At 48.4% G+C, this 19,736-nt stretch overlaps 1 long non-coding RNA gene across 1 annotated transcript; it reads right to left on the bottom strand.

The window, feature by feature from the left end:
- Positions 1-15,798: 15,798 nt before the first annotated feature.
- Positions 15,799-18,881, bottom strand: LOC141407785 (uncharacterized). The gene is made up of 2 exons (XR_012418344.1): positions 18,061-18,881; positions 15,799-16,544 (listed from the first exon to the last, which is right to left on the bottom strand). It is a non-coding gene; the product is annotated as an uncharacterized lncRNA (long non-coding RNA).
- Positions 18,882-19,736: the final 855 nt, after the last annotated feature.

Here is a 19,736-nt window from a genome sequence, read left to right as displayed (position 1 = left end):
GTATATGTAATTATTATTTGTGAATTTAAAAAATAAAAATAATTTCCAAAAAATGTGACAGGCATTGGACATGTAGAGGAGAGGCCAGAATTAAGCAGATGGGCCCTAAAAGTCAATGGAGTCAGATTTTTCTTTCCCTTGGTGCTATAACGTGCCTCAGCCATACCTACACACCTTTGGCTTCAGAAAAGACTTTTGGTCCTAACACAGCTCTACAAATCTCAAAGGAGGAACTGGGGAAAAGGTTTCTCCATTCTTCCAGTGTTGGTGAGGAAATGTAGCCCCTTTAGAAGTTAACTCTATATAGTGGTTTTCAAAATGTGATCTTCAGACCAGCAGCTGCAAAATCATCTGGGAACTTGTTAGAAACGCACATTCTCAGGCCCTATTCCAGACCTACAAAGTAAAAAACGTCAGGGGAGGGGGTGCGTCCCCCAAATCTGTGTTTCAGCAAGCCCTCCAGGGGTTCTGATGCAAGCTATAGTTTGAGAATCACTACTCTAAGCAGCCCTTGGTCTGGTTCTGAACTGCATGTGTGTGTGCTGCCAGCACTCTTGTGTGAAGAAGGCCCCTTTATCAGATGGGTTTTTGCTACCAGTTTTCCAAGCATGGGATAAATGGTATTAAATTGCCTGTTTTTTCACTGAGTGGCTCTCAGGACTTCAAAAGCTGGCTGGTTTAAGGATGCAACTTGGGGCTCTAGGCCTGAATGGTACTTATCTGAGTCCCTTGGAGCCAGTTACACAACACTGGCCCCACCGACCTCATCCACACCTCCCTAATCCCATCCCCACCAAACTACCAAGACAATGCCACCTCACTGAAACAACTTCATCCGTCAAATTATAATTTGGAGGTCAGGTGAGATTTTCTTTGGACAGGATAGGACAGATGTTAAGAAGCCCCTCTCTTCCAGGCAAGCACACTTACACTTTTCTCTTGAGGTTCACTTTTGTGAAGGAGGACAAGAAAACACAAGCTGCAGCACCTCTTTTAGGAGATGGTGACTTTAGCACTAGGAAAGAGTGTTCCAGTGAGTTCCAGAGTAGGAATGTCACTGAGGGAACAGCAATGCCTGGCACAGCTACACACAAGCAAAGCAGTGGTCTCAGGTAGGTCAAAGGCCCCAGGACCAACTTCACTCTGTAGCGACAGAGGCCTGGCTTTGCATTTTGAGAGATTCCTTTTGAAATAGGCATCTATAAAGATTTTGCCTGATAAGGCATGATTTTTCAGTTCTATAAACTGAGGATTGATAAGCAGTCATTCAATCCCATATAGAATACCATCATCTTCTTTTTTTTTTTTTTTTTGATACAAGAGTCTTGCTCTGTTGCCCAGGCTGGAGTGCAGCGGTATGATCTCGGTTCACTGCAACCTCCGCCTCCTGGGGTCAGCAGGGGTGATTCTCCTGCCTCAGCCTCCCAAGTAGCTGGGATTACAGGCATGTGCCACCATGCCTGGCTAATTCTTTGTATTTTTAGTAGAGACAGTGTTTCACTGTGTTAGCCAGGATGGTCTCGATCTCCCCATGTCATGATCCACCCACCTCGGACTCCCAAAGTGCTGGGATTACAGGCGTGAGCCACTGCTCTCAGCCTAGAATACCATCTTCAATTTGAGGAAATGAATAGTGCCCCTGAAATTATTGTAGCATAATTAATCATTTGCTCACCAAAAGTAACTCAGTATATTCTAATGGGGCATTGTACAGGCAGTTACTCACCTCATGTTTACTGGTGGCTCTGCAGTTGAAATAATCCCTAAACTTACCTATATTTTAAAAAATTGTTCAAGTTGCTAGATCCAATTATCAACTATCCTGGCCTCCTGCTTCCTGACCCATATCTTGTGCTAACTAAGCTCACCATAGATATATTTAGTATTTGTCTAAAATCTCTGGAGAACAGGGAATCAGGATGTTATGGGGTTTTAATGTTTTTATTTTTATCAAAGGAATACATTTTAATTTATGGGACTATAATGCAGGTTAATATAGCATCTGCATGGCATCTTTCGTGTATGTAGCTCCCATCCCGTTTTCAAAGAGTCCTCATCACAACCACGAGGTAGGTAGATGCTACAAGCACCAAGGTCCTCATTTTTCAAAAAACCAAAATACACAGTTGAGACAAAATAATTTGCCAAAATATACACAGCAAATCATTGGCAAAACCAGAAACCGAATCCAGGACAGTCTAGATATTTTCCACTATCCACCCCTTCCAGTGGCTTTCCTTCCTCTCTCTTTCAAAACTCAAAACATAACACAAGCTTCATGTCAGATCCAGTCCTCCAGGGAATGCCAGCCATGTGAAATTCTTCTCTTTTCCCTCTCCTCTGCCTCACTTCAGGAGACTGAGAAGGCACTACAAATAGCGCTCTGTGGTTTCCTTCCTTCCATGAGAACAAGCCATCCCTTTACCTCGTGAACCATATTTATATGCAGGAACCACTCTCAGTTCTTTTCTAAGTTCTCCTGAAACCAGCCAATACTAACATCATGATTTTTTCAATGGGATTATATTACAACATAATTGAGATTTCACAAGTGTAATTAAAAGAATGAATTAAATTTAAATGAAAGAATTTCCTCCTAAGAAAATGGTTCAACAAAAAGTACACATCTGTCAGCTAGAAGTGTTAGGTGCTAACACTTGGAACAGAGATCACCTACCCTAATCTTTGTCAAACTGATTAGATTCTGTTCTGTGTTTTCTTAAGATTCTGTATTTGTCCAGTTGGTATCAATTTATCACACAGCCAATGAACTCTATTTATTATTTTCTTGATTCTTGATGCTCTGGTATTTCGGTGATCATGCAGACTCAGGGAAAGACTGCTTTTCCCAGCAGCTTCTGCTTTTCTACCTTACAGATGTTAAGGTCTGCTTTTCTATCTTACGGATAGGAAAGAGCTTGCCTGGGAGCGTGTCTTTCGTATACAAACCAACCAGTCCCAAGTCTATCACCCCAAATCAACTCCATATCCAACTTCACACACACCAAGCCAGTATTTCCTCTGCACTGAATAATCCTGGGACCAGGCACGAGGCAACTGGAGACCAATTCAATAGTCCAAAGCCCACTGGAACTGTTCAAACTAGTCAATCCTAAACCATTTACTCTGCCCTGTTCTGCCTTTCCCAAGGAAACTCCAACTAAGGTGCTGGCCCATTCCTTTACTCCTTTCTGCCTCCTAACGACACCAGTGCTTTCCCTATGGCCCTATGTGGCATATGACTGTCCCCTCTCTGGGATCTGAGAGTATAATAAACTTCATCCTTTCAGACCTTGTTCTCTCCTCCTGGGGCCATACCAACTTGACCATATCTTACCCAACACCTACATGCTTAGAACAAAATCCCTTCCACTTCCTATAGTTAGCTCAAAGGGCTGCAGGACACCGTCAGCGTGTTGATCAGGAATTGCACCATCATTTCCTTAAAAGGCCATCCATCTCTTTCTCAACCTTTCTTCTGGCCCCTTTACCTTCTCTTATTCTCTCTTTGTGCCCATTCTTCTCCACTCATTCCTTATTTCCTGGTCCAGTTACTTTATGGACCTCAGTGAACATACATCACCAGTCTCTACCTTCACTTTTCATCCCTTTCCTCCCATATGCTGCGGAGCCCTCTGAAATTATTCAAACTAGCCAATCCTGCTTACCTTGCTTTATGCATGTCTTCGCACAAAGCCATAATAAATGCCCTTGTCCATGTTTTTCTCCCATTCCCCTGCCTCCTGAGCAACCCTGGGTCTTCCCCATGTGGACTTTTGTGGTGTGGTGTGCCCCTTCGCCTTAGGAACTGTAAATTACAAACTATCTTTCCAATGGCAATTGTCTTCTGATCTGTTGGCCTCACCATACCTCAATAATAGCAAAAACTACATTAAAAAAAGAAATGGAGTTCTCTATGCTTTTGAAGTTGATATCAATTTAAAAGAGATTGTGGTAACTTTAGGATGTTAAATCGAATCCCCATGGTCATCACAAAGGATATATCTAAGATTATACATAAAATGAAATGAGAAAATAAAAAGTTTACTATAAAAAATCTAAACACAAAAGGCGACAGTAATGAGGGAAATAGACTAAAAAGGTATAACATATAGAAAACAAATAGCAAAATGGCAGAAATAAGTTCTTTCTTATCAGTAATTTGTTTGTATGTAAATGAATTACATCAAAAGGTAGAGATCATCAGAATGGGTAATAAAAACACGATTAAACTGTGTGTTATTCATGAAGCATCCACTTTAGATCCAAAGACAGAAATAGACTGAAAGTGCAGGGATGGAAAAAGAGATTCCATGCCAATGGTAACCAAAAGAGAGTTGAGCTATATCAGAAAAATTAGGGCCGGGCACGGTGCCTCAAGCCTGTAATCCCAGCACTTTGGGAGGCCGAGACGGGCGGATCACGAGGTCAGGAGATCGAGACCATCCTGGCTAACACGGTGAAACCCCGTCTCTACTAAAAAATACAAAAAACTAGCTGGGCAAGTGGCGGGCGCCTGTAGTCCCAGCTACTTGGGAGGCTGAGGCAGGAGAATGGCGTGAACCCAGGAGGCGGAGCTTGCAGTGAGCTGAGATCCGGCCACTGCACTCCAGCCTGGGCGACAGAGCGAGACTCCATCTCAAAAAAAAAAAAAAAAAAAAAAGAAAAGAAAAATCAGAAAACAAGACCTTAAAAACGGTTAAAAGAGGGCTGGGCGTGGTGGCTCATGCCTGTAATCCCAGCACTTTGGGAGCTGGAGGCAGGTGGATCACTTGAGGTTAGGAGTTCGTGACCAGTACGGCCAACATGGTGAAACCCCATCTCTGCTAAAAATACAAAAAGTAGGCAAGCATGGTGGTGGGCACCTGTAGTCCTAGCTATTGGGAGGCTGAGGCAGGAGAATCACTTGAACCTGGGATGTGGAGGTTGCAGTGAGACAAGATCCACTCCAGCCTGGGTGACAAAGTGAGACTCCATCTCAAAAAAACAAAACAAAACAAAAACTGCTAAAGGAAACAACAACATTATATATATTGATAAAAGGGTCAGTTCATTAAGAAGATATAACCATTATAAACATATTGATAAAGATCCTCTCAAACAAACTTTAGTCAGGCTCCTCTGAGCCCTCTGTTTGACTAGGCCCAAGATTTGGGCTTCCATGTTCATCTTGGCATCACCCAGTTTTAGCAAGAATCCTTTCAAGTCGATTTAGCCAGACTCCCCCATCCTCAATATCAGATCACCTTTGATATCTGATCATCCTCCTCATCTCCCACCGTTCTTCAGGTGATATCTGACTACTTTGGCCTGTCTTCAGCAAAAATCCTGTTTGGTTAGTTTAGCAAGCATCACCTTATGTGCTTAGTAATTTTCCATCTACTAACTCTCTAACCCTCTGTTCCATTTTTCCTTATTGTATTTAAAGTTGAACCCAATCTCTCCCCTACTGCAAAAACCCATTGCAGTAGTCACTACACCTATTGCAATAGTGCTAAATAAGGTCTGCTTTACTGTTTGAACAAGTGCCAGAATAACACTTTTTCTTACACAATGTGCACCAAACCACAGAGCTTCAGCACACATGAAGCAAATATTGATAGAATTGAAGATGATAGAAGAGTTAAGATAATTCTACAATAATAGTTGGAGACTTCAATATACCACTTTCAATAATGCACAGAACATCTAGAAAGATCAAGAAGGAAATAAAGGACTTGAACAATATTATAAACCAAGCCTAACATATATTCAGTCTAACAGCAAAATGCACATTCTGCCCAAGTGCACATGGATATTCTCCAGGATTGACTGTATGTTAGGGCATAAAACAAGTCTCAATAAATTTTAAAAGATTGAAGTCATCAAATTATCTTTTCCAACCAACATGGAATGAAATTACAAATTAATAATAGAAGAAAAAACTCAAAAATTCACAAATATATGGAAATTAAATAACATGCTCTTAAATGACCAATGTGTCAAAGAAATCACAAGGGAAATTAGAAAATACTTAGAGATGAATTAAAATGAAAATGTAACATACCAGAACTAAAAGGATGCAGCTTAGGTAGTGCTCAGAGCACAGCTACTCAAGTATCTAAATATTTATACAACTATTTTTTTTCCTCATCTTTAAAACAATGATGGGCTGATTATTTTTAAAATACAACACACTGGGCAGGGCGAGGTGGCGCACGCCTGTAATCCCAGCACTTTGGGAGGCTGAGACGGGCAGATCACGAGGTCAGGAGTTCAAGACAAGCCTGGCCAACACGGTGAAACCCCCTCTCTACTAAAAATACAAAAATTAGCCAGGAATGGTGGTGTGCGCTTGTAATCTCAGCTTCTCAGGAGGCTGAGGCAGGAGAACCGCTTGAACCCGGCAGGCAAAGGTTGTGGTGAACCAATATGGCACCACTGCACTCCAGCCTGGGCGACAGGGCAAGACTCTGTCTCAGGGGAGGGGGGGAATACAACACACTGACAAGTGGTCTATTTTAAACTCAGTTCTGGATTGTTGTCTGTTAAGGCTATTGCTTGGGATAAAAAAAAAACAAAGGGAGGAGGAGAAACAAGAACAGATACAAGAAATAGAAGCAGTAGCATAGGAAAATGAAAAGAAACAAGAAAATAATGACAAGCAGAAGAAAAACCAGACTGGAAAAAAAAAGGAAAAAGAACAGGCAAGGAAATCAGGAGGCCTATTCTACATTTTGTCCCCTCCCTGATTCATGAAATTTGAAAAAGTCCAAGACTATCCCAACAGAAAATAAGCAAAAAGATACACAAATACCCCCTCCTCCAAACTTTAATAATGACGCAATGCTGCCACTGACACCTGTCTCAGGCCCCAGCAGGAGAAGGGCGTCCTCAGGGAGAGGAGGACCGCGCCTCTCTTGGAGACCATCGCTGTCACTAATGCCTCCATCGCCCACCACCGGCAGTGCAGCCCCCGATAGCGCCCCATAACTCGTCCCCGCCTAGGACACTGCAGCACCCGATTGCGCCTGCAACCTGCCCCCTGCCACTGGCAGTGTAGCCCAGGATAACGCCCTCAACCCGCTCCCTGGTGTTGGCAGTGCAGCCACAGATAGCGCCCCCAACCAGCCTCCTCCCACGGGAAGTGACTTCCTGGATAGCGCCCCCAAACAGACTCCCGCCTCGGGCAGTGACACCCGGGGTAGGTCACCCAACCCAGCCCCTGTCGCAGAGAGTGCAGCACCAGATAGCGCCCCTAACACGCCCCCCGCCACCGGCGGTGTAGCCCAGGATAGCGCCGCCAACCCCCCACTCGACGCGGCAGTGTAGCCCCTGATAGTGCACCCAATCTGCCATCCACCCGGCAGTGAAACCCCGAATAGCGAACCCAACATACTCCCTGCCGGGCAGTGCAGCTCCCTAATAGCACCCAACTCGCCCCCCAACCCCCGCCACTGGCAGTCCGCCCCTAATAATGCCCCCAACACATTCCTGGCTGTGGGCAGTGCAGCCCATAGACAGCACCCCCAACCAGCCTCCAGCCACGGGCAGTGACACCTCGCATATCACACCCAACAAGTTTCCCGCCATGGGCACTGATGTCCCAGGTAGCACCCCAACCTGTGCCCCGCCGCCACCAGCGTAGCCACGGATGGCACCCCCAACAAGCTCCCCACGCCACTGCGGGAAATGACACCCGGGATAACGCACCCAAGCCTCCCACGCCGTGGGCAGAGCAACACCCACTACTGCCCCTAACACACTCCCCACACAAGATGGCGCCCCCAATACTCTCCTTGCTTCGGGCAGTGTAGTTCGCGATAGTGCATCCAACCCGTGCCCCCTGCCCCCGCCGCCCCTCACCCCTCGCCCCTCGCCCCCTGCTGCAGGCAGTGCGCCCTGGATAGCTCACATACTCCACCACCTTTCTACCACTGTAGCTGCACTGTACTCTCCCTCACTGCCACCAACTGCAGCGAGGAGAGCCATGCTGTTGCAGGCTCAAGCCTCCAGCGTGCAACCGGGGATGACTCCTCCTCTAAGCTGGGGTCGGAGCAGACGGGTGAGCAGAAGGAGAAAAACCCGGACTGGCGAGACTCTCTCTTACCAGGTTATGCAAATTAGGTTTCTGGACTACATGTTCTGATTGGATGAGAGAAAACTCTTTAGGTCTACTATGATTGGGCTTTATTTTCATGTTCTGACTGGATGAGAGGAAGTCTTAGGATAACCAATCAGAACATGATAACAAAGTCCAGAATCTGGGCCCATATGTCAAAATAATAAGGTTTTTTGGAACATTGATCTGTCTTTAACAAGAAAAAAAATTGTAAAGAGTTATAGTTACGAAAATCCTACCTTATAGTCAAATTAATTAAAACTGGATAGATTTATAAATTTTATTAAAAAGTAACTTTAGCATTAAAGATGCATTAATGCAAAAATAAAATTTAGTTTTGTGTTGAATTCTTTCTTTTGAGAAATCCAAGAACTCTTTCTTGGGGTCTGGATTAGGACCCCTTTCCAGTAACACCGCCACCCCCAGCCCTCGCCTCCTTCCTGGCCTCCACTGGGAGGCGCTCCCCTGGAGGAGCAGCTGCCGCTGGCCCCCACCAGACTCAGCACTTGGCTCTCTGGGTCTGTGGCCAGTAGCCACAGAGATGGAGACTCGGTTCCTTCAGCAATGTGTGTTCCTACTGTGCGTCTGGCACAGAGCGAGGTCCTGGGGGTGGGGCCCTGTCCTCCAAGAGCTCACCCTAAGTCACAGAAGCCCATTTTTATGGAGGATTTACTATGCAGACTGTAATTCTTACCACAACCCAGTCATCAGTGCTGTTATTATCCCCATGTGAAGTACCCAAAAAACAAGGTCCAGAGAGGGGAAGGGATTTGTCCAGGTTCACACAGCTCATCAATGTTGGAGCTGATAACAAATCCTCTGAATTGAACCATTTATTAATAGGCATTGATGTTCTTTTTTGTTTGTTTGTTTGTTTGTTTGTTTGTTTTGAGACAGAGTTTCGCTCTTGTTGCCCAGACTGGAGTGCAATGGTGTGATCTTGGCTCACCACAACCTCTGCCTCCAAGCGATTCTCCCACCTCAGCCTCCCAAGCAGCTAGGATTACAGGCATGTGCCACCATGCCTGGCTCATTTTGTATTTTTAGTAGAGATGGGATTTCTCCATGTTGGTCAGTCTGGTCTCAAACCTCCAATATCAAGTGATCTGCCGACCACAGCCTCCCAAAATGCTGGGATTACAGGTGTGAGCCACCGCGTCAGGCCTGGGCATTGATCTTCTAGAGACAAAATAAACCATGTTGTCTTCAAGCATATTGAGTTTGCTGTTGATCACCACAGCCACATCATCTTTCTGTTTCACGAGTGATTGCCTGGCATATCTGCCCAACATCTCTGTGTATTTATACTGACGTGTGTCTTCTATAGTTTATCCAATCTTCATTTCTAAACTCTTCTGTGAAGTCCACAGAAATTAAGTATGAGTTTCTTGTACTATAGAAAGTTGGGCATTCCTTGGGTAGGTATTGTTTAGGTGGACTTGCTTTTCTGGGTCACCTTTTGCTGAAAAGTGTCAGTCTTTGAGAGGAGGGGGGTGTCCTTTCCTGCCAGGGTGTCTTTGTGTAGATGGAGACGCAGACAGTGTTGTGTGACGGTGAAGGGTCACAGTGGGCTGCAGAGGTTTAAAGGCGACCCACAGGCAGGTCCAGCCAAGGCAGAGGTTACAGAAAGGACAAGCAGATGTGAGCAGGTCCCTGGGGCATCATGAATACAGTGGCCCCTTCATCTACTCCCTTGGAAAATGGATTTATTCCAGGATAGACCATGTCTATCCAAAGGCAAAACAGTCAGTAGTCCTAGGTGCCCCCAACCAGTCCTCAGTGCCACCTATGGAAGTCCAGTGAAAAGAGCTTATGGGGACAGCGCTTGCCCATCTACTCATGTGGACGAGGACTGGGTGCTTTGTGAGGAGTGAAGAAGACAGTATGGAGGAGTTCATGGAGTCGGAGGGACTCGACATGATCATATTCCATGGCTCAGAGCAGCCACACATGGGACATTCAGCATCTGTAAGGGGACCATGCAGCAGAGGCTGACAGTGGAGAGTACAGTACACACAAAGACACGCCAGTGTTTGGTGAGAGCGACTTGATCCAGATCAGCAAAAGAGAAGTGATCGATATACACAGCAGCATGCAAATGGCGACTATGGGATAGCAATGGCTGATGTCAGGCTGCTGGCAGAGAGCGCAAGACATGACTGAAACACCATTGGCCACAAGTCCACAGAGGTCTTGGAGCTGACCTGGATGCTTCCTTTGAAGTTGGTAAGGTTGTACATTTATAACTATGATATTGGCTGCTTTTTTTTTTTTTTCTTTGACGGAGTCTTGCTCTGTCGCCAGGCTGGAGTGCAGTGGTGTGATCTCAGCTGACTGCACCCTCCGCCTCTGAGGTTCAAACAATTCTCCTTCCTCAGCCTCCCAAGTTGCTGGGACATCAGGTGCACACCACTACGCCCAGCTAATTTTTATATTTTTAGTAAAGATGGGGTTTCACCATGTGGGCCAGGATAGTCTTGATCTCTTGACCTCATGATCCACCCACCTCCGCCTCCCAAAGTGCTGGGATTACAGGCGTGAGCCACCATGCCCGGCCAAGCTGCTGGATGCTGTTATTACCTGCAGTTATGTCCCCACTCCCACAGGTGCAAGAGAAGATCTGTTTGCCTACTGAGAAGACCCGATACCTCCTGAGAGGTGAACAGAGGTGCTCAGGCTAAGCCAGTTTGTGACACAATAAGCATATCCACATTGGTGAGAAGATAAGAAGAGCCCAGTGGATGTGGAGCTCCATGGAGAAGGAGACCAAGGTCAGGTCAGGATGGGGAGGCTTCCCATGGACAATAATGTGCCTGGGGCCACCCCCTGTGCTCATGGCAGTGGGGAAACAATTCTTGCTGTCTCACACATAACACTGTGCACATGGTAACACACGCACTCGCTTGATCACGGCATCTACTGGGACTGACCAAGAGGCTGAACAGCCACAACCATAACACTAGAGGGCCACATGACTGTGCTTGCAGGAACTGAGATGATGCAGAAACCCTGTTGCCGAGACTTCTGGAGGTCCAGGATTGTCTCAGCCTTGAAGATTAGAGAAGACACAAAATGAACAGGGCTGTGGCTAGAGAGTCTCCCAGCTCAAGTATGAAGCCACAAAGAAAAGGAAGAATGGGCCGGGTGTGGTGGCTCACGCTTGTAATCCCAGCACTTGGTAGGCCGAGGTGGGTGGATCACGAGGTCAGGAGGTTGAGACCATCCTGGCCAACATGGTGAAACTCCGTCTCTACTCAAAATACAAAAATTAGCTGGGCGTGGTGGCATGCTTCTGTAGTCCCAGCTACTCGGGAGGCTGAGGCAGGAGAATCACTTGAACCTGGGTGTCAGAGGTTTCGGTGAGCCAAGATCGCGCCACTAGCACTCCAGCCTGGCAACAGAGCTAGACTCCATCTCAAAAAACAAAAACAAAAAAGAAACAAAAAAAACCCAAACAGCTGCCTGAGGCCGAGTGCGGTGGCTCATGCCTGTAATTCCAGCACTTTGAGAGGCTGAGGTGGGTGGATCACTTGAGGTTAGGAGTTCGAGACCAGTCTGGCCAACATGGTGAAACCCCATCTCTACTAAAAATACAAATATTAGCTGGGCGTGGTGGCGCATGCCTGTAATCCCAGCTACTCAGGAGGCTGAGGCAGGAGGATTGCTTGAGTCCAGGAGGCAGAGGTTGTGTAAGCCAAGATTGAGCCACTGCACTCCAAACTGGGCAATACAGGGAAACTCCATCTCAAAAACAACAACAACAACAAAACAGGCTGAGTGCATTGGCTCACACCTGTAATCCTAGAACTTTGGGAGGCCGAGGCGGGAGGATCACCTGTGGTCAGGAGTCTGAGATCAGCCTGCCCAACATGAGGAAACCCCATCTGTACTGAAAATACAAAAATTAGGCGTGGGGGTGCATGCTTGTAATCAATCCCAGCTACTCGGGAGGCTGAGGCATGAGAAACACTTGAACCCAAGAGGTGGAGGTTGCAGTGAGCTGAGATCACACCACTGCACTCCAACCTGGGTGACAGAGCACGACTCTGTCTCAGAAACAAACAAACAAGCAAAAAACCAAAACACCTGCTGTAGTGGAAATGGATTGAGGGCCTGGAGCTTCACCTGGCAAGCTCCTCTTTTCCAACCCCCATCCACTCCCAGTAGCCTCAAGGAGATCAGCAGGAATCCCCTAGCTCTGAGAAGCACAGCTGACAAGCATTGAAGTGAGCTGCTGTTGCTGGTAGACAGGGGCTGCTGTGTTAAGAAGCTGGGAATGCTTTCTATGGCTAGGCACTTGGAGCCAGGTCTTTCTTGTTTTTCTAAATGGCAGGCACACTTGGTTTTGTTGCAGTTTGCAGAGGAGTCAGCAGGGTGAGTGCTTGGAGTGGATCTCGTTGCAGCTCCAGACCCTGCCCATTGGGTCATATTCCTTTCAGGATATTTGACCTCTGACCAGCCAGCATCATTAGCCCACTGCCCCCTGGCCTGTGAGCAGCACCCCCAACCTCTGCCCCTTCTTCCCTCTCAACCAGGTGGTGGCCAACACAGTGGCAGCGCTCTCAGAGATCGCCGAGTCTCACCCCAGCAGCAACCTGCTCGATCTGAACCCACAGTCCATCAACAAGCTGCTGACAGCCCTGAACGAGTGCACCGAGTGGGGCCAGATCTTCATCCTGGACTGCTTGGCCAACTATACACCCAAGGACGACCGCGAGGCCCAGAGGTGAGTGGGCTGCCTTGCTTGCCAGCCCAGCCTGAGGACCCTGGTCCTCAGGGGCTCCAACCAGGCACTGGGCCTCAGGCCTTAGTGGGCCCCTTTCTAGTGCCTTGCCCCACAACCTACCCTCAGACACACCTAAAGGGAGGCTTGCCTGCTTCCCACCTCTCCAGAGCCAGGCAGGCAGGAGAGCTGCCTTGGGCAGTCAGCTCAGTGCCTGCTGTGGGCATAGGCCTGGCCTGGGAGCTCGCAGAAGCCCCGGGCACCTCTGTTGAGTTCAGTAGATGGGTAGCGCCAGAGCCACTGCCCATTGAATTCTCACTGGGTGTCTGGGGCTTTGCCGGGTGCTTTCCACACACTAGAGTCTTTAATGCAACTTTCATCATCATCCCTCGCTTTCTAGATGAGGGAGCTCCAACTTAGAGAGGTGGAGGGAATTGTGCAGGTCCCCCGGCTGGGGCTCACCTGACTCATGGTCTTAACCACAAGATACCCTCCAAGTCAGAGGAAGTGGGGAGTTGGCATCTGTACAGTATGTACTACGTGCCAGTACTGTGCTTGTTCTTTTTTTGTTTGTTTGAGGCAGGGTTTCTGTCCCCCAGGCTGGAGCTGCAGCCTCAACCTCCGGGGCTCAGTTGATTCTTCCAGGTAGCTGGGACTACAGATGCATGCCAATATGCCCAACTAATTTTTATATTTTTTGTAGAGGCAGGTTTTCACTGTGTTGCTCAGACTGGTCTCAAATGCCTGAGCTCAAGCAGTCCACCCACCTCACCCTCGCCCGGCCTTGTTTTTTACATGCATTATGTCAGTTAAGCTCCTAGCAACCCTGCGAACTAGGCATCACCATTTGATTCTATAGATGAGGAAACTGAGGCTCAGAGTGATTTGAACCTGCTGGGGGTTAGTTAGCAGGCAGCAGAACCAGGATTTAGATCTTTCTTCTACAAAACACTTGTTTGTTTTTTGTTTGTTTGAGACAGGGTCTCGCTCTGTCACCCAGGCTGGTGTGCAGTGGCACAATCACAGCTTACTGCGGCCTCAAACTCCCTGATTCAAGTGATTCCCCTGCTGTCAGCCTCCCGAGTAGCTCGGATTACAGGCACGCACCACCATATCGGGCTAATTTTGTGTATTTTATTACAGATGAGGTTTCACTATGTTGGCCAGGATGGTCTTGATTTCCTGACCTCATGATCCGCCTGCCTCGGCCTCCCAAAGTGCTGGGATTACAGGCATGAGCCATCACGCCCGGCCGATCCTCAGCCTCTTAAAGTGCTGGGATTACAGGTGTGAGGTACTGCACCCGGCCTCCAAGCTTCCAGCTTGTTAATTCCTGCCCTAACAGTCGTCCCTCACTGTTGCCTGGCCCACCGAGGCCAGGCGCCTGAAGCTGCCCTCACCAACAGCATAGGATGTGTTACGTGCCTCCCTCTGGTTCTTCTGGAAGTTAGATACTGGGACCTGCCAGGGTAGGGAGGGATCGCTCATGCCTCCTTTCCTTAGGGGAGATCTTCGAGCTGAAGGCAGAGCTCAACAGTGACAAGAAGGAGAAGAAGAAGGAGGCAGTGAAGAAAGTGATTGCATGGATGACCGTGGGCAAAGATGTCAGGTGTGCAGGAGCAGGCCTGGTGGCAGCTGGAGGCGGCTGACAGGGGAGGGTTTACAGCTTGGGTCCACTTCAGTCTCTGCCTTCGGGTGTCTAGGGACCCATGTCTCCCCTCATACAGCTCCCTTCGTAAAACTTTCTTCCCAATCGAAGGTTTTGTTTACCCGGGAATCAGGAGCCCAGATGCTGACAGTCAGGTGGTGATGGAGTTAACTGGAGTAGGTGGGAAAGGCAGCAGGGGATGGAGTGGGTGTGGCATGAACCCTTTCAGAAACTCCAGAGGATCATTACTGGCTGGGGAAGAGGACCCAGTGTGGCCAGGTCTTCTGGTTTTTAAAAAGAATGGGAAATCTGGGTCAGGCGTGGTGGCTCATGCCTGTAATCCTAGCACTTTGGGAGGCCCAGGTGGGCAGATCATGAGGTCAGGAGTTGGACGCCAGCCTGGCCAATGTGGTAAAATCCTGTCTCTACTGAAAATACAAAAATTAGCCAGGCGTGGTGGCGTACGCCTGTAATCTCAGCTACTCGGGAAACTGAGGCAGGAGAATTGCTTGAACCTGGGAGTCGGATGTTGCAGTGAGCCGAGATTGCACCTCTGCACTCCAGCCTGGGTGACAGAGCGAGACTCTGTCTCAAAAAAAAAAAAGGGAAATCTGAATTTTTCATTTTAAATATCCCTGTCTTAAGTGGCCAGATGATAGTAAACACTGTGCGGTGTGAATAAAACACACGTGCAGATTGTATTTCTCCTAATGTGTCACCGGTGTGCAGCCTCTGTTGCACCTGATGGCTAAAGCAGGTTGTGTGTAGAATGGCTGCTGCACCTTGGCTCATGCTTCCTCTGTGGGAGCACCCAGTGACCCAGCTTGTCTGCCCAAATCTTTAAAAACCCATTCAAGGCCAGGCACGGTGGCTCACACGTGTAATCCTAGCACTTTGGGAGGCCGAGGCGGGTGGATCATGAGGTCAGGAGTTCAAGACCACCTGGCCAAGATGGTGAAACCCCATCTCTACTAAAAATACAAAAATAAGCCGGGCGTGGTGGCAGGCACATGTAATTTCAGCTGCTCAGGAGGCTGAGACAGAGAATTGCTGGAACCCGGGAGGCAGAGGTTGCAGTGAGGCGAGATCACGCCACCACACCCCAACCTGGGCAACAGAGCAAGACTCCCTCTCAAAAAAAAAAAAAAAAATCACGGTCTGCCTTCCCCGCGTTCCTGCCTTCCCTCATCACCCCAGCCCACTATCCCAAACTCATAGCATTTGCTTTCTGTTCCCATCACCCAGCACTAAATGGAGACTGTTGTCTTGTTATGTGTGCTTGTGTTTACCTGCTCACCAGATTGTAAAATCTCAAAGGCAGAGACTGGATTTTACAACAGTTTAATATTTGCACAGTATTTGAGAGTCTGCACAGAACATTTTGAGATTTGTTTTCTCAGTAGTTCCTTACAATTCCCATATTGTAGGTAAGGACAGTTTTACTGCCAAGGAAATAAAAACATAAAGTGACTGCCTAAGAGTCACATGGTTTGTGGCAGAACTAGGACTCAAGCCCAGTTCTTCTGAAATCCAAATCCAGGCTGCTTTCACTCATGCCCTCGTGGTGCCCAGCCTTGTGCCTCATAGTCTGGGTGCTGAGGTGAAGCAGCTGCCGTCTGGGTCCCAAGATAGGCTCCCACTGCTCCAGACGTCCCCATGGATTGCCCTCCAGCAAGGACCTCCCGCCAGCAGCTCTGGGAAGGAGCTCTGCAGAGAGCCCTTTGGAAGCCAGAGCAGAAAGGGAGCAGGCGCCTGCTGGACAACTGGGCCTCCTTCCAAGTCAGATTCCTTCCAGGACAAAGCTGCTGTCCTTCACCCAGAACACCACTGTCACCTCTTCACAGAGGAGAAACATCTTTGTTCTTCCATCTCAAAAGAGCTGGCTTTGCTGATACGACGGGCCCCAAAGAGCGAGTCGGCCTCATCAGCGGTTTTTCCTCCTCCCTCCTCCCCATTCTTCCTGGGGCATCATCTTCCAAGGTGATACATTTTGGCTTTGGCAGGACTCCTGCCTGTTGGGGCTCAGGAAGTTCACTTTGTCCTCCTAGGTCTCTACGTTGACACGTCCTTGCCTGTAAACACATAAGAATTGAGAGGGGATATGATGATTCCAGAGACAGAAAATTGATCTCTAACCAAATTTCACGTCTTCAGAAGGCCTGTAACTCTGGGACCACGGGTACCACGTGGCTATGAGCACGGACCTTGTTCTCGGACCTGGCTCCTCCAGGCAGGTTATTTGACATTTATGAACCTCAGTATTCTGTGAAATGGGGATCATCCCCTGACTTCTAAGGGCAGTTAAATGAGATCAAGTATGTAAGGTTCTTAGCACCAAGCCTGGTGTATGGTGTGTGCTCCATGCATGCCGTGCTGGTTCTTACTGGGTGCCAGAGCTTGTGGTGAAAGCAGCGTGAACCATCCTGCTTCCCTGCGACCCTCCAGAACCAGCAGCCCAAGGTAAGCGGCCACGTTAAGTATCAGAGAGGGAGAAAGGATCATTTTCATTACTCAGTATCTCTCAGATATCAAGGACCAGATACTTAAGTATGTTGTCTCATTCAGTTATCATGAAGGCCCTGTGAAGTGAGTTTCTGTTGCACCTTTCTTTAGGATGGTCAGATGGGTCTCTGCTAAATATAAAACACTGTGACATAGGCTCATACAAAAACTACTCCCTAGAACTCCCTGTGCCCCCCTCCCCAGCCCCCACCTGCCACTGTGATTCAGGAAATCGGAACCACTGACTCCGGCGGGCATTTGCTCAGCAGAGTGTCCACACCCCTGCCTGCCCTTCTCAAGCTGAGATGAGACAGTCAGCCCCACACACGCAATGACAGGACATCTGGAAATGCAGAGGCCCAAGGAAGTTCGTGTCTGGATCAGGTTTTCCCTTTAACTGTGGCCCAGGAATGGGAATGGGCTCCTGGGAGGGCGTTTGCTTCCCTAAGGAGGGAAGTGACATGGAAAGGGACAGGAATTCTCTACACTACAGGCTAGTTGTAACCCTGATCTCTTGCTGTGACCACAAAGTAAGAGCAGGGAGGCATCCTCAGTGTCCCCACTGCCCCAGAGAAGGGACAGCTTGTTCCAGAGTCTCAGCAGCCATGGGAAGGTCCAATCTGACCACAACACAGCTCCAGGGTCTCCCTTCCATCCTCCCTGGTGGTGTCTTAGTTTGGGATGGGTCTCGCCAGGTGTAAGAAAGTCCAGCCTCAACCTCCAGGGAGAAGTTGGAAGCAAGCTCCTATCGCCCTCTCAGGGTCTCGTGTCCCTTTTGGGTGTGTTTGGGGTGTCTGACTCAAAAGGGCTGTGCGAGTAGCAGCCCGAGTGTGATCTCTAAATGCCGCTTCCCACTTCAAGGAACCGGTCCACTTGGGGTTAATGGGTAGCTTCAGGCATGAAGCAGGAGAAAGATGGCCCAGAATGAGGACAGAGGCCATTCCTCTTACTGTCTCCTCTCTCCAAAGAAAAGGAGGAAGTAAAAACTGAAAAATAACAGACTGATCGGGGCCACTGGCCAGGCCTGTGGGCTAAAGATTAACCCCCACCCTAATCACTTGTGCTATCTGTAGATCACGTACCCACCTGGTCATGTACCCCAAGCTTGCTCAGCCTATCACGACCCTGTCACGTGGACGCCTTAGAGTTGTAAGCCCTTAAAAGGGCCAGGAACTCTTTCTTCAGGGAGCTCGGTTCTGTTCTTGAGACGCAAGTCTATCGACGCTCCTGGCCGAATGAAGTCTTTGGAGAGCTCGGTTCTGTTCTTGAGATGCAAGTCTATCGATGCTCCTGGCTGAATGAAGTCTTTGGAGAGCTCAGTTCTGTTCTTGAGACGCAAGACTGTCGACCTCCTGGCTGAATAAAGCCTCTTCCTTCTTTAACCTGGTGCCTGAAGACTTTTGTCTGTGGCTCATCCTGCTACATTTCTTGGTTCCCTGACCGGGCAGTAAGGCAGCCCCTTAGGCGGCTTAGGCCTGTCCTGTGGAGCATCCCTGCAGGGGACTCCGGCCAGCTTGAGCTACGTGGATCCTGAGCATGCTCTTGGGCAGGCATTTGCCCTGGTGGAATGCCTCGTCAGAGCAGTGCACTGCAGGCCCCCGCGGAGAATCAACACACTGGTTGAACACCAGGAAGGAACCGGCTCTTGGAGTCCGGATATCTGGAATACAGTAGGACCGGTCTTGGGAACTTGCCCACTCCATTTGAGTGGAAGCGTGGCCCGATCACCCATAGCATGCCTTTATCGGCACTTTTGGGTTTGTTTTTTTTTTGGTTTTTGTTTTTGTTTTTTTTTTGAGACGGAGTCTCGCTCTGTTGCCCAGGCTGGAGTGCAGTGGCCAGATCTCAGCTCACTGCAAGCTCCGCCTCCCGGGTTCACACCATTCTCCTGCCTCAGCCTCCCGAGTAGCTGGGACTACAGGCGCCCGCCACCTCGCCCGGCTAGTTTTTTGTGTTTTTTTAGTAGAGACGGGGTTTCACTGGGTTCGCCAGGATGGTCTCGATCTCCTGACCTCGTGATCCGCCCGTCTCGGCCTCCCAAAGTGCTGGGATTACAGGCTTGAGCCACCGTGCCCGGCCCTTAACTGATTTTTAAAAAGAAATGGTTATAAGTCTTTATAAGTCTTTTTTTTCTTTTTTTTTGAGACGGATCTCACTTTGTCACCCAGGCTGGAATGCAGTGGCCGGATCTTAGCTCACTGCCAGCTCCACCTCCCGGGTTTACGCCATTCTCCTGCCTCAGCCTCCCGAGTAGCTGGGACTACAGGCGCCCGCCACCACGCCCGGCTAGTTTTTTTGGTATTTGTTTAGTAGAGACGGGGTTTCACTGGGTTCGCCAGGATGGTCTCGATCTCCTGACCTCGTGATCCGCCCGTCTCGGCCTCCCAAAGTGCTGGGATTACAGGCTTGAGCCACCACGCCCGGCCTGATTTGGGTTTTGATTTTGACTTGGTTTGAATTGCTTGACAGGACCAGTCTTGGGAACTTGCCCACTCCATTTCGGTTGACGTGTGGCCTGATCACCCATGGCGTGCCTTTATCAGCACTTTGGTTTTGGTTTTGATTCTGATTTGGTGTGAATTCCTTGAACCCAGTATCCCACAGATGGTTCAAATGCATTCAGTCTGTAGCGGCAACTGCTTTGCTAACAGAAGAAAGTAGAAAAATAAATTTAGAGGAAACCTAATTGTGAGCACACCTCACCAGTTAAGAAGTATCCTAAGTTAAAAAGAAAAAAAAAGAAAAGAAAAAAAAGAAAAAAG

This window comes from Macaca fascicularis, chromosome 10 (genome assembly GCF_037993035.2).
Source record: "Macaca fascicularis isolate 582-1 chromosome 10, T2T-MFA8v1.1".
NCBI lineage: Eukaryota > Metazoa > Chordata > Mammalia > Primates > Cercopithecidae > Macaca > Macaca fascicularis.
Note: the sequence above shows the minus strand (reverse complement) of the source record. Positions and strands in the feature narration are given on the sequence as shown.